Genomic DNA, 14,339 nt, shown 5'->3' with positions numbered 1-14,339 from the left:
AGCTGTTGGTCTGCTCTGTGCATCTGGACACACAGTGTTGAATAAGCTGTCAATCCTCCCATCTTTCCAGGCTATTTTAGGGATGCTCATGGTGAGGTCATGCATATCCATTTCTGTAGTGTTCTCCCACTCTACCCACTCACCATGTGTTCTGCTGCTGTGATATTTTTGCTCACTCTCATAGTACTCTCTCTTTCTTACCTTAATTCCTTCCCCCAAAAGAAGAAAGTTAATTCTTCAATCCCCCTCCCCAATTGAAAATGTGACTGATTAGGAGGAATGGCACTGGTATTTTTCTTTCTTACCCACTTCAGGTTGTTGCTGAATAACTCAGAATAAACAGCTTGTTATTCTTTAAAACCAATGCTTCAATGGAAGAAGAAAATAGATCAATGATAAGAAATGACATTTGTTTCCCCATGACTTTTTTTTTCTACCATTCCTGACTTTCACATTTGAATTCTGCTGTAAATGCCTTTCATGCAGTTTCAGGTTTGCAGAAGGATTTTTAATAGTAAAAGAAAATGACCAAGTCAGAATCTAAATACACATATACTTATACTGGATTTAAATAATCTCTTTGTTGTTGGTGAAGCACTGTAAATAAGGAAGGGGCTTCCTGTCTCATTTCTCTTGTAACCTCAATGAATTAGCAACAACACAACCTATCTTTAAGGAATAGTTTTGTTTTAAAGTCTTCCACTCACATTTTCCAAAAATGATTTTATGTTATGTCTTACCCAAGTACTAATGCTTCTTTGCCTTTATCTTTTAACAAATATATATAGCTAGAGCTGTTGCTCAGTTGTTAGAATGTGTTTGTAATTTGCAAGAAGCCCCCAGCACTGCCTAAAACCAGGTGCAATGGCACAGGCCTGTGATCTGAGTACTGGGAGGTAGAGGTATGAAGACCATAGCAAGTTCATGACCAACCTGTGCTACCCGAGGTCTTGTCTCAAGGAATGTTTTATTTTGTTTTTCAATGCTTGTCCTTAGGCTCTAGGTAGTTTCAGATGGCCTGAATTCAATTCCATGAGCCTCTCCTTTCCAAAAAACTCTACTCTTCCACTTAAAGGTGATTATAAAATGATTATAGACTCACTGGAAGTAACAACAATGGGTCAGAAAAGTCTTGTGCGGTCTTTAACTGGTTTATCCAACTAACAGGACACCCTGTAAAACTGGACATTTGGATTAAAAAAAATGAATACTTTTCAGTATATTTAATCCAAAGTCTGAGGCACAGTTATAATGAAAAGTGATATGTTGGTTATATATTTGAAGTTTAACTGTTTATTGGTCATACATCCCAATAGAGATGTAGGGTAAAATTATTGTGTCTTAAAATAACTTGGAAGAATTCCCATCCGTCCAGTGTAGAGAACTTTAAATATTTTCAGAATTGTTATTATGTTTAATTCTGTTTTATTGACTATTTACTTGTTTCAAAGGAAGAAGATACATGTTTATAATTCTAATGTTTTTGATCTTTGAACAAACTGAGATTAGTTTGTTCATTTTAATTTTTAAAATCAAGTTGTGATACTTCCCCCTAGGTACTATTCGTTTGTACTTGCTCTATAAAACAATTTTCTTAAACAGAATTCTTCCAGAAAGATAGCCTTCATAACATTTTGGCTTTCTTTTGATTGCTTTAAAACAGGCCACCTCATATTTAACCGAGAGAAAAACAGAATTCATGCTAATTAGCCTTCTAGTTCCTTTCATTTTGTACAAAACTAAAAGTATTTTCACAAAGTCCTTGAATGGAAAATCAACAAGGGAGTTTTGCAAATGTGATCCTAATTAAGGTGTTTGTGTTTTATTTTTAACAACTCTGTGTGTCGATTTTATGGTTTGGAATTATGAAAATAAGAATGAATTAATACTCTTCCTTAAAATTTTGTTTTTGGGGTGGGAATAAACTATTTAATGTTCATTCATTAAGGTAGTTAAAGATGATTTGTTGTACAAGTCTTTTGGATACTTATGAATATGTTAATTTTAGCAGGTTGAATTTGGAGCAAACCAATACTTACTATGTCAATTTCAGTGTTAGGTTTGCATCTATCCTCTTGACTTCCATCTTTGCCTCTCTATTCTTTCTGTCTCCCTAAAAATATGTCTTAGCTTTGAAAATAAAAGCATATTTTTTATCTTTCTGGCTATTAATTTATTTTCAGTACTGAGGAGGGAACTCATGGCCTTGCACAGGCTAGGTAAGCTATACCTCCCATCCCAACACATGCTTAAATAACATTTGAAGGTCATAAAAAGCAGAAATATCATCTCTTTCAATAATTCATTTACCTAAAAGAAAATCATAGTTATTATAGATGTAATTCTTTCTAATAGTTTTCTACATGCATTTAACACAGTTGGGATTAAATTAGGCACATATTCAAATTTACTTTTTCTGTTTAACATTAATATGTAAGCCTTTTTGCATAATATTAAGACTTTGTAAATGATTTATTGGCTATTTATCATTCCACCATACAACTTGGAATTAAGATTTGAAATCATTCATCTTTTGATCCAATTACTATAAACCATATGTAAAAAATTAAAGGCACTTTAAAATATGATTATGCTCTTTCAAAGAAAAAATTGGAAAAATATCTTTACTTATTATTCCCACTTGGAAATTTTTTAAGTTGTAAGAAAACTGTGGGACTTATTAGGTTATTTTGCAGTATGTATTCTATCCACGTGCCTTTCTTTACCCCAGTGGTTTTCAGTTTGGTCCTTGAATTGAAAGCATTAGCATCACCTAAGAGCTTGTTAGAAATGCAAATATGGGGGCAAGATCCCTGATTTACAGAACCAGAAACTGTGGGAGAGAAGGGCAGTGATGAGTGATTTAACAAGTCCTCTTGGCCATGCTGCTCCATGTTGATCTGCAAACCACTGCTTCAAACTTTGGAATAATTTGTAACAAGGTTCTCTTTTTATCGTTTCTTTATACTGTATTCATTGATTGTTCAATTAATTACTTCATCAAACATTTACTGAGTATCTGTAACAAAAAGCACTGCCTCAAGTTACAGAGGGGCAAGCAGAGCCAAAAAGAGTCCCTAGACTGAGAGATGGGGGAGCGCAGCTAGTAATTTGTAATGTAGTGAGTAGCCAGGGAGGCTTTACTGAAAAGATGATATGGGGCAGCAGTGATATCAAAATTACAGGAGAAATAGTCCTCCCAAAGGGAGCAGGAAGTGGAAAGTCTCAGAGACAAGATAGTACAGTGCTGCACTGCTTACAGCACAGCAAGGATCTCAGTGTGGTCACAGGTAGTTAGGTCAACTGGAGATGGGCTCAGAGGTGGTTCTCTAAAAGCTGTGGATTACAGAGGGGCTGTGAAGGGAGTGTGTGCCCCACATATCCGTCTTGCCAGTGGATGCACCTATTCCATAGTTGTGGGAAGAGTTCCTGCTGAAGTTCACAGTGGATACTTTCATGTGAAGCACACATCTTACAAATTAAAGCTTTTCTTCCCTCCCCATGATATGTGTCTACCAACCTTAAGAATCCTCAGACCAAGAGCTAGCAACGAAATCTCAGCATGACCTGAGGAGCAGAGTTGAGTGTACTTAGGGAGAAGAGGATTGAGTACTTAAAGGACTTGAAAGATTAACTAACCCATACTGGAACCACTGAAAGAGCATGCTTAGAAGTGCTCCTAAAGCTGCTGTTCCAAGAAGGCAAGGCATAAGGAAAGGTTTTAAGAGAAACTTGCCCATTTCATTAACTCCCTATTACTGGGTAAAAATGATAAGGTGCTTAGAAACTCAACACTGATTCATCCTTTATCACCTCCTTGCTCAGTCCAAGGGTGGCTCAACTGAAATCAAAGTGTCATCTGGAACAGTTCCTTATGAGGCTTGAGATCCTCTTCTAAGTTTCCTAGTTGGGATACCCCTTACAACTGTAGGGTTGGGGCCTTCAGTCTTTAGAGGTTGCCACTGGTCCACAACACTATTTCCACTGTGGCCTCTCCAGAACACAGCAGCTTGCTTCTTTCAGGCCCAAAAGAAAGCAACTGCAACTTTGATGACTTTCCTCTTTTACACGGCTTGCCTCTTCCCAGGATAATTTTTCCTTTTGATTACTGCAAACAGCTAACTGACTGAGGCTAAGTTCTATGGCTGTAACAGCATTTCATCATTGTTGTATTAGAGGACTGAGAGTCCAATAAATTAACAAGCCCTGCCTTCATTTAAGTAGAGCTGTTTATACGGGACATGTATATCAGGGGGGGGGCATCTTGGGAGCCATCTTATAATTCTACTTATTTCATCAATAATTGAGAACTTCCTTGATGTACAATTTTTAAAATGCATTCCTGGGATAGTTCTTGGAACTATAAATAAAAAGAAATGGTCTATATTAGAAGAAGTAGAGATACCAGGATTGCCAACAAAGACTTTAGTAGAAGGGGTAAAAGGGTTCCCAGAAAAGGGTATGCTGAAATGGCTCTGTTATATAATAAACCCCACCAATTGACTATGTTCCTTGGGAAGGATTTATTTTTCCAAGATAATAAGAATTGCACTGGGGAGGGGGGTAACCTCATTGAAAAGTTTAATATTGGCTGTTCTCTGTAGGCCAGAGTTGATGGTAGGAAATGTTATTACAGAACTAGATTCTTAGCAGCAATGGGGCTAATGTGATCCCAGAATAGCAGATGGCAGTCCTGGACCATTAGAAGTAAGGTAAGCATAATGATCACTGTGGGCAGCAGTTTCAGAATCACAACCTGGAGACCCTGGCTTGCAAGGATTTATGGAGATACTTAACAGGATATAGTATTTTAGAGGCAATACAGATGGGCAGCCTGGATATTGCTTACCATATATAAAAGAAATCAAGAACAGATAATCAGAGGGCTGAGGTATGTGACTTAATCCTGTAACCAGTTTCAAGATTCAAGCTCAGGTGGTAGAGCATTTGCCAAGCAAGTGCAAGGACACCACACACACACACACACACACACACACACACACACACACACACACACACACACACTGAGACAGACAGACAGACAGACAGAGACAGGACAGAGAAAGATGGACCTCAATCTAGTTCTTAGACCCAGAACAAATTGACTGAAGATATGGTACTCATGCAGAAGAACCTTACCCTATCATCACAAGTGTCTTCAGCAGCAAGCCTCCTTTTTATTTACTCTAATACTTGAGTGCAGAGAGAAAAGGGGAATACTCAGATCGTTCCTTGGTGGTTGGATATAGTGTGCTTGGTGGCATTGATATTCTAGAGCCTTTAGTACCACCATGATCTCCTCATATTAGTGTCAAAAGGGTCAGAAACCAGATAATAGATCAACTTGGCTTGGGAGTGGCCTATCACTGGTTCACTAATTCACAGAATAACACCCAACCATAACCATTGGGGAAATATCTAGTAGTTGGTAACCTTTACATTGGGTCCTTGAATTTCTAAGTAGAGAAGCCCAGAAACTACTCTTAGGGCTCAATCCCAGGAAAGGTTGTCAGTCACAGATATCATCCCATACCAGGCAAAGTGAACCAAACCACGGGGAGAGGATGCATCTTCTTTGGTCTTTTTGGCAGGTAAGGCTTTTATAAAGAAGCACCAACACGGTTTCATTTCCTTTTCTTCTTTTACTCTCACAGTCTGTTTTGTTCTTACTGCAGCAGTGAGATTCCTCCAATTTTAGTCATCTATAATGTATGTGTGTTTTGTATCTTTATACATATTTTCCTGAAAACCTGGAGGATGATATCTCCACACAAGATTGTTATCTAGACTTATCTTTAAAATATCTGACTGAAATGGTTCTTAAAATACACCTAAAATTAAGATATCACATAAAATAATGGGTTCTGGATGGCAGGTATAAATGGGTATATAATTATATTATTTTGACATGCCACAAACATGTCTTAAGGTTGCTTATTTCACCATAGAATAGTTTGAATTGGATTCATTTGGCTTGGAATCACCTGGATTTGATTTTTAGGACTGTAACAAAGTATCTTTGAAATAAGATCCAAAAGTCAATGATTGTGTGGTAATCAGAATAAAAAACTGAGGAATAGATTGCCATGTCCAGCATGGCCCAGGGATGGACTTGACAGGAGTAGCGAGGGAATGAAGAAAAGATAAGCACACAGACACACAGAAAAAGCTAGGATTGAATGGAGTATGCTTTCTCATGGAGAAACCAGAGTGCCTCAGCTTGTGTGTTGTATACAGTTGGATAGCGAGGTGGGATTATGGCATACAGCTGAACAAGGAGATGGGGTTATTATATACATTTGAGCAAGGAGATGGGCTTATCTAATCTCAGTAGGAGCAGTCTCTGGAGGGTTGCAGTCTTTAGACTAAATATCCAAGGTTGGAGGAGAAAGCTATGGTGGTTATTTTCTGTACACACTATCAGCATCCACCCATGGACCACAGGAAGACTTCGCAGCCCCTCTGAGCCTCACCCTAGAAGGAAGACTTTAAAATTTTATCATGGCTCTGAAGCTATGGTCCTTGACACGGTCAGCTCATGTCAACACTACACATCCACCCAGGCCTTTACATACTCAGGTGTTCCTCCAGTCCCCCCAATAAATGTATATCATTTGCTATGACTTCATTTAAACTTCTGCTTGATCACTGCTTGCGATGAGTCTTTATTATATGGTCTCCTAACCTGGGCAGGGTGTTTTCAGTCTTTCTCATATGGTGAGGTTATGACCATGGCAGGTAGCAGTAAGCAGTTATTGAAAATTTAAAAGTGCAGTCAATGCTATCTGTGTATTATGTACAAACCAGGAGGCTAAAATAGTTTTGAAGATGATGATTTTCCGGGAATAGAACATAACAATTCTGAAGTGAAAATGTAACAAAATCTTTTCTCACTGGGTACCTTATGTGATACTCTTATTGACATTTGGTCATACCAAGAAGTTAATGTAGCATAGCTGATGAGAGTGAGGTCATCAGTATAATTATAATCTGACACTCGTTTCCTAAGGCTGCCATGACCAAATACCACAATATGAACACCTTACCAGTCTCGTAGTTCTGGAAGACAGAACCCTGAGATCAAGGTGTCAGCAGGGCCACGTGCCTGCTGAGGGAACTGAAGAAGGGTACACTTATTTTAGGCTTCCCTCCTAACTTCCTTAACTTAGGGCAGTGTGATTTCAGTTTTTATATGGCATTTATATGGCATTCTCACTATATGCTTCTCTCTGTCTAATCCTCCCCCATGTTTCAAAGGACTAAATTGACAAAGCAGCAAACTGCCTTCTAAATACTTATACATAAAGCCATAGACAATAGCAGTTTCTAGTTTTTCTCAGAGAAACCTCTCCTTACCATGAACAGTGATGGATGAAGAGACTCATGGCTTCATAAGACACAGAAAATAAGCAAAGAATATGGACCCAGTCCTAAACAGGTCACTTATACCATTCCATCCAAGGCTGAGGGAACATTGTGAAAAGAGGGAGAAGGTGGTATGTAAGAGCCAGAAGACAGGTGAAAGGCTATGAATAGATTTCCCTAGGCTCTGTACAACTACTGTAATCATTAGCTCACATTAACCATAGTAACCTGCACATACCAGCCTATTGTGAAATATTACTTTAACTATGTAAAGATGTGTTACATTTGTTTATGCTGCATTTATTTAATGATGTAAAGATGTGTTGCTTTGCCTGCCTAAGGCACCTGATTGGTCTAATAAAATCTGAACGGCCGGCCAATAGCTAGGCAGTAGAGGGATAGGTGGGGCTGGCCAGCAGAAAGACTAAGTAGGAGGAGAGACTAGGCTCGACTAGGCTCGAGAGAAGAGAGAAGAGAGCGAGGGAGAAAAAAAGGGAGATGCCTGGGACCAGTCAGCCAGGCAGCCACCAGCCAGTCAGACGTGGAGTAGGACATACAGAAGAAGAGAAAGGTAAAAAGCCCTGAGGAAAAACATAGATGAAGAACAACAGGTTAAACTAAGTTATAAAAGCTAGTGGGACATGCATAAGATAAGGGCAAGAATTTATAAATAATACTAACAAGTCTCCGTGTCATAATTTGGGGGCTGGTGGTCTGAGAAAGCCTGCTACACCAGCCCTATCAACAATCAAGCAAGAAATGGGGAAGGGGCTCACTGGGCACCTAGTCTTCATCTCTAAACTCTGGGTTACTGACAGATTCTAGGATAAAGGGGATTTTGGTCTTTAGTAGTGTATCCTTTGCTGAGACTTCCAGTCTCCACAGTCACACAGACAGCCCTGGTTAATCTTGGTGGGTCACAAAACAGAAGGAACATATGTGAACTCAGAGATTTATGAGGAGGAGGGTGGACAGGGGTGGGAGGTGAGAATTTCATCTGTAAAATTATAAAAAATAAAAGTAAAAATTTAAAACAGAAATCATTCCCAGAGCTCGAGAGCCGACTCTGTGGTTAAGCTAAGCACTTGCTGCCCTTGCAGAAGACCTAGATTTCAACACCCACATGTGGCTCACAAACCATCCACATGCATCTTCAGTTGTAGATGATTTGGTGCCCTCTTTTGACCTCTGCAGCTGCTAGGCATGAACATGGTGTGCAAACATACATGCAGGCAAAAATACTCATACATATAAAATAAATCTTTAAAAAAATTAATAAAAGGACATCACTCATATTAGATTAGGGGCCCACCTATTTCAGTATGATCTTATTTTTACTAATTCTGTCTTTACAATACTGTGTACAAATAGGGTTACTCCATGTGATACTGGGAGTTAGGGCTTCCATATATAAATTTTCGTTGAGGAACATAATTTAACATCTAAGATTATCTTTCTTTGTATTTGGGCCAATATTTCCTAATCTTGATGGTACATTAGAATCTATTTGGAAGAATAAAAAAATCAAGTTAATCTGGGTGTTGTGGCACACACCTTTAATCCTAGAACTTTGAAGGTAGAGGCAGGCAGAGGTATCTCTGTGAGTTTAAGTCCAGTCTGTTTTCCATAGTGAGTTCCAGGACAGTCAGAGTCATGTAGTGAGACCCTGTCTCAAAAAGAAATTAATATTTTTAGATTGCCCTACAGATTGTGTACATTGGAATATGTTTTTGACCTAGAAATGAGAACTTTTAAAATCTTAAGTGATTCCAGTTCTCTTTGGGCATCCCACACTAAGAACAGAAACCACACAATTCTATACATAAAATGTTGAAAAGATAAAATTATATTATTATACTAATATTCAAACTTTCTCCTTATTGTTAGCAGTAGTATTATTAGTTTTGCAATCAGGATAACATTTTTTGGGGAGAAAAGTATGATTATGAGGGTTAATTTCCCTATTTTCTTGTACCTATTTAGACATTTTTTTGGTAACTAACATAGAACTCTTGCTCAAAATCCAACAAAAACTGATAAAGATTTAAAATGAATTATTTTCTTATGTATTTTTAACTATCATAGACTACTATTTAGGAAAAAGGAGAAAATTATTCCCTCTGGAATTTTTGTAATAACAGACCTTGATAAAATCTGAGCCCTCTTAACTATAGGCAAGTCAAAGAGGAAAAGGCACCATCTTTTAAAACAAAATGACCATTTATGATAACATCTACTAATCATGAACTAGTTTTCAAATGAAAAACCTGTGACTAATGAGTGTCCATGGCTATTTTGGCATTTCAAAATGTGGGCCTCTTGTAGGTTACCAGAGGATAGAGTATTGTTCAGTTTCTACTATTCTACTTTTCTACCTGTTATATTCCCTGGGGTTCAGTGAAATCCAAGCTCAAGCGTGCTCTCATGCTTTAACATTTTTCAGGAACAATTTATTGTGATACAGGATTAGGGATATTTTTTGTCTATTCTATATGAGTTGATGATAAACTCCATTTTTTAGCAACATTCACAAAAAATGCTGGCCTTGCCATTCATCTATGGTCCATGAGAGTAGTCTTGGCCTTCTATACCTATATCTCAGTTTCTTTTCTTTTGATTTTTTTGAAATTGTCTAAACTTTCTTAAACTATAATTGATACATTTAAAATGTCTATATTTAATATGTACATCTTAATGATGTTGGACATATCCACATATCCATGATATGTCTCCAAAGTCAAGGTACTAAGAATATTCATCACTCATCTCAAATAGCTTTGTACTTTTCTTATGTGTTCTTAACTAATCCTATCATCTCCTGTGTTGTAGACACCTTAGATTTCCTTTTCCCCTTTCTTGGAAAATAGTTTATTTTCTCACATAATATATCCTGATTATAGTTTTCCCTCCCTCTAATCCTCTCAGTTCCTCCTTGCTTCCCATTCCATCCAGATTCACTTTCTTTCTGTCTCATTATAAAACAAACAGGCTTCTAAAGGATAATAAAAAATACAATAAGGTGAAACAAAAGCTAACACATCAGACTAGGAGAAATAAAACAGAAGGAAAAGAGCCCAAGGAAAGGGAAAAGAAACACATTACAGATGGAGAGAGCCACTCATTTGCACATTCAGGAATACCACCCCTCTTTAAAAAAAACACTAAACTGGAAGCAATAATACACACACACACACACACACACACACACACACACACACACACACACACACGCGCGCGCGCGCGCGTGCTCGCGCGCGCGCAAAGGGCCTGTAGGGTAAAAAGAGAGAAAAATATAAATAAGATAAATAAAAATAAAATAAGATAATGTTTTAAAGAGGAAGAGCCCTGACATGGCATTATGAGATGAGGAACTCCAGAGATGCCATAGAGCTTGGTTTCTGTTGGCCGTCTACTGCTGGGCACCTGGCCTACCTTTAAGAGGAGTTTGTTTCCACAGTGAGACTCCCTTGGAAAACTCAATTTTCTTTCACAAGTGGTTATCAATTGGAGATAGCTTCTGGGTTAGGAATGGGTCCTTGTGTCCACTTCTTTTATCTTTAGGACCCCCATCAGGTACAGACCTATGCAGGCTCTGTGCAAGCTGTCTTAGCCTCCGTGAGGACATATATGTGCCAATTCTGTTGATTTAGGGGTTTTGTTTCTCTTGGTGTCCTCCATTTCCTCTGGCTCTTACACTCTTTCTGCCTTCTCATCAATAGGGCTCCCTGAACCCTGAGGGGAGGTATTTGATGGATACATCCCCATTAGGGCTGAGTGTTCACTCTCTGCATAATGTCTGGCTGTGGGTCTCTGTATTTGTTCCCATCTGCAGCAGGAGGGGCCTTTCCTGATGATGGCTGAGCAAGGCATTGATCTGTAAGTAGCAGATTGTCATCAGGAGTCGTTTTATTACTAGGGTTTTTTTTGTGCTTTTTTCTTAACAGTACTATTTGGTCTTCCTCTAAATTCTTGGGCTATCTCGTCTTGGGTTCTTGGTCACACAAGCAGTGTCAGGTATGGGTTTCATCTTGTGCAGTGGGCCTTAAGTTGAATCTGACATTGGTGGCTATTCCCACAGGCTTTGTGCTATCATTGCACTAGCATATCTGTAGTCAGGACACCGTTGTGGACCAGAGGGTATATGGCTAAGTTGTTTATATTTCTCCTTTGGTAGCATGCAGAGTATCATCCTGTACCATAAATGCTAACAGGTAGGCGTGAAGGCTCTAGGTGGGCCTGGGCTTGACCTCTCTGTGTGCAATGAGTTGTATAGCTGTTGTCTTCAGCAATGGGACATTGTCATCAATTTTTGGAGAGCAACTATGGTCTTGGCAACATCCTGGGTTGTTAGGGGGGTTTCTACGGGACCTCTTTGGCCAATAACTCAATTAGATGTAACCCATTTCCAGTATTGAAAGCTTCATTTGGTGACAAGAGATGTCTACTTGGGGTTCTGTCTCCTCTGTTACTTGGTAATTTTATTTAGATCATTTTCATATGTGTATGCATTTTATGAAGCTTCTACTGTACTGGGTTTTCACATGACTCAATGGGCCCATAATTTTAGCTGTTTCTTCCCATATCCCCTCCATTTTCCATCCTACACATCTCACTCCTAGTTGATCCTTCTGCTCTGATTCATCCATAACTATCCTATTTCCCTTTCCTAGGGAGATCTAAGTTGCCCACCAGTCTCTTATTCTATACCTATACTCTAGACAGTGTGGTTCAACAGATTGTAGATTAGTTATTATTGTCTTAACTACTATCCACATATAAGCAAAATACATACTTGTGTTTGTATATTTGTATTTCTGGTTCTGGGTTATCTCATTTAGGGTGTATTTTTTTCTAGTTCCATCCATTTATCTGCAAATATCATTTCATTTGTAATAGATAATTAATATTCCATTATGTAAATGTACCACATTTTCTATATCCATCAATTGAGGGACATCTAGATTGTTTCCAATTTCTGGTTATTATGAATAGAGCAGCAATGAACATAGCTGAGTGAGTGTCTTTGTACTAGGATGTAGAGTCCCTTGGGTATATGCCTGAGTGGTATAGCTAGATCTTGAGGTAGATGCATTTCCATCTTCCCAAGAAATGTCCACACCGATTTCCATAGTGGCTGTACAAGTTTGCAGTGTCATCAGCAGTGGAGGAGTGTTCCCTTTACTCCACATCCTTGCCAGCATGAGACATCATTTGTTTATTTATCTTGGCCATTCTGACTAATATAAGATTAAATATAAAAAGAGTTTTGATTTGCAATTCTCTTGTGACAAAGGATGTTGAACATTTTAAAGTGCTTCTCAGCCATTTGAGTCTCCTCTTTTCAGAATTCTACATTTAAATCTGTACCCCATTTTTGATTGGATTGTTTGTTTTCTTGACAACCAGTTTGAGTTCTTTATAAATTTCAGATATTAGCCCTCTATCAAATGTGTAGTTGGTAAAAATCTTTTCCCATTCTGAAGGCTGCTGCTTCGTCCTATTGATGGTGTCCTTTGCCTTGTACAAGCTTTTCAGTTTCAAGAGGTCCCATTTATTAATTGTCAATCTTAGTATCTGTGCTATTGGTATTCTGTTCAAGGAAGTTGTATCCTGTGCCAATGTGTTCAAGGCTATTCTCCACTTTCTCTTTTATCAGGTTCAGTGTATCTGGATTTATGTTGAGGTCTTTGATCCATCTGGAGTTAAGATTGTTCAGGGAGATATGGATCTATTTGATTCTTCTACATGCAGCCATCCTGTTTGACCAGCACCCATTTGTTGAAAATGTTGTCCTTTTTCTGGTGTGGAAAAAGTCATCTTTTTTGGGCTGCTTTTCAAAGATCAGGTGTCCCTAGGTTTGAGGGTTTATATCTGGGTCTTTAATTCAATTCCATTGATGAATGTGTCTGGTTTTGTGCCAATATCATGTTGTTTTTATTACTATAGTTCTATAGTACAATTTGATGTCAAGGATGGTGATACCTCCATCAGTTCTTTTATTATTCAGGATTGTTTTAACTATCCTGTTTTTTTTTTTAAATTTTTCATATGAAGCTGAAAATTTTCCTTTCAAGTTTTGTTAATAATTGTGTTGGAATTTTGAAGGGGATTGCATTGAATCTGTAGATCGCTTTTGGTAGGGTGGCCATTTTTACTATGTTAAACTTACTGATCAATGAACATGAGAGATCTTTACATCTTCAGGTATCTTCTTTAATTTTTTCTTAGTGTCTTAAAATTTTTATCATACAAGTATTTCACTTGCTTGGTTAAAGTTATTCCAAGATTTTTTTTTAAACTCTCCTCCACTGCTGGTGAGAATGCAAGCTTGTACAACCACTTTGGAAATCAATATGGCACTTTCTTAGAAAATTGGGAATCAATCTCCCCCAAGATCCAGCTATACCACTCTTGGGCATATGTCCAAGTAATGTTCAATCATACCACAAGGGCATTTGCTCACCTATGTTCATATCAGCATTGTTTGTAATAGCCAGAACCTGGAAACAACCTAGATGCCCTTCAACTGAAGAATGGATAAATAAAATGTGGCACATATACACAATGGAATACTACTCAGCAGAGAAAAACAATGACATCATGAGGTTTGCAGGCAAATGGATAGATTTAGAAAAAATCATCCTGAGTGGGGTAACCCAGACTCAGAAAGACAAACATGGTATGTACTCACTCATAGGAGGATACTAGATGTGGAACAAGGATGACTGGACTGCTACTCACATCACCAGGGAGGCTACCTGGAAAACAGGACCCCAAGAAAGACACGAGGATTGCCCAATGATGGAGAAATGGATGAGATCTACATGAACAACCTGGACGTGAGTGGGAGTAATGAAGGGCGAGGGTCGAGGGAAAGAGAGCCTGTGGGAACGGGAGATCCCAGCTGGATCAAGAACAGAGAGGGAGAACAAGGAATAGGAGACCATGGTAAATGAAGACCATGTGAGAAAAGG

Source organism: Peromyscus maniculatus, chromosome X, assembly GCF_049852395.1.
Source record: "Peromyscus maniculatus bairdii isolate BWxNUB_F1_BW_parent chromosome X, HU_Pman_BW_mat_3.1, whole genome shotgun sequence".
NCBI classification, from domain to species: domain Eukaryota; kingdom Metazoa; phylum Chordata; class Mammalia; order Rodentia; family Cricetidae; genus Peromyscus; species Peromyscus maniculatus.
This window is presented reverse-complemented; position numbering follows the sequence as displayed.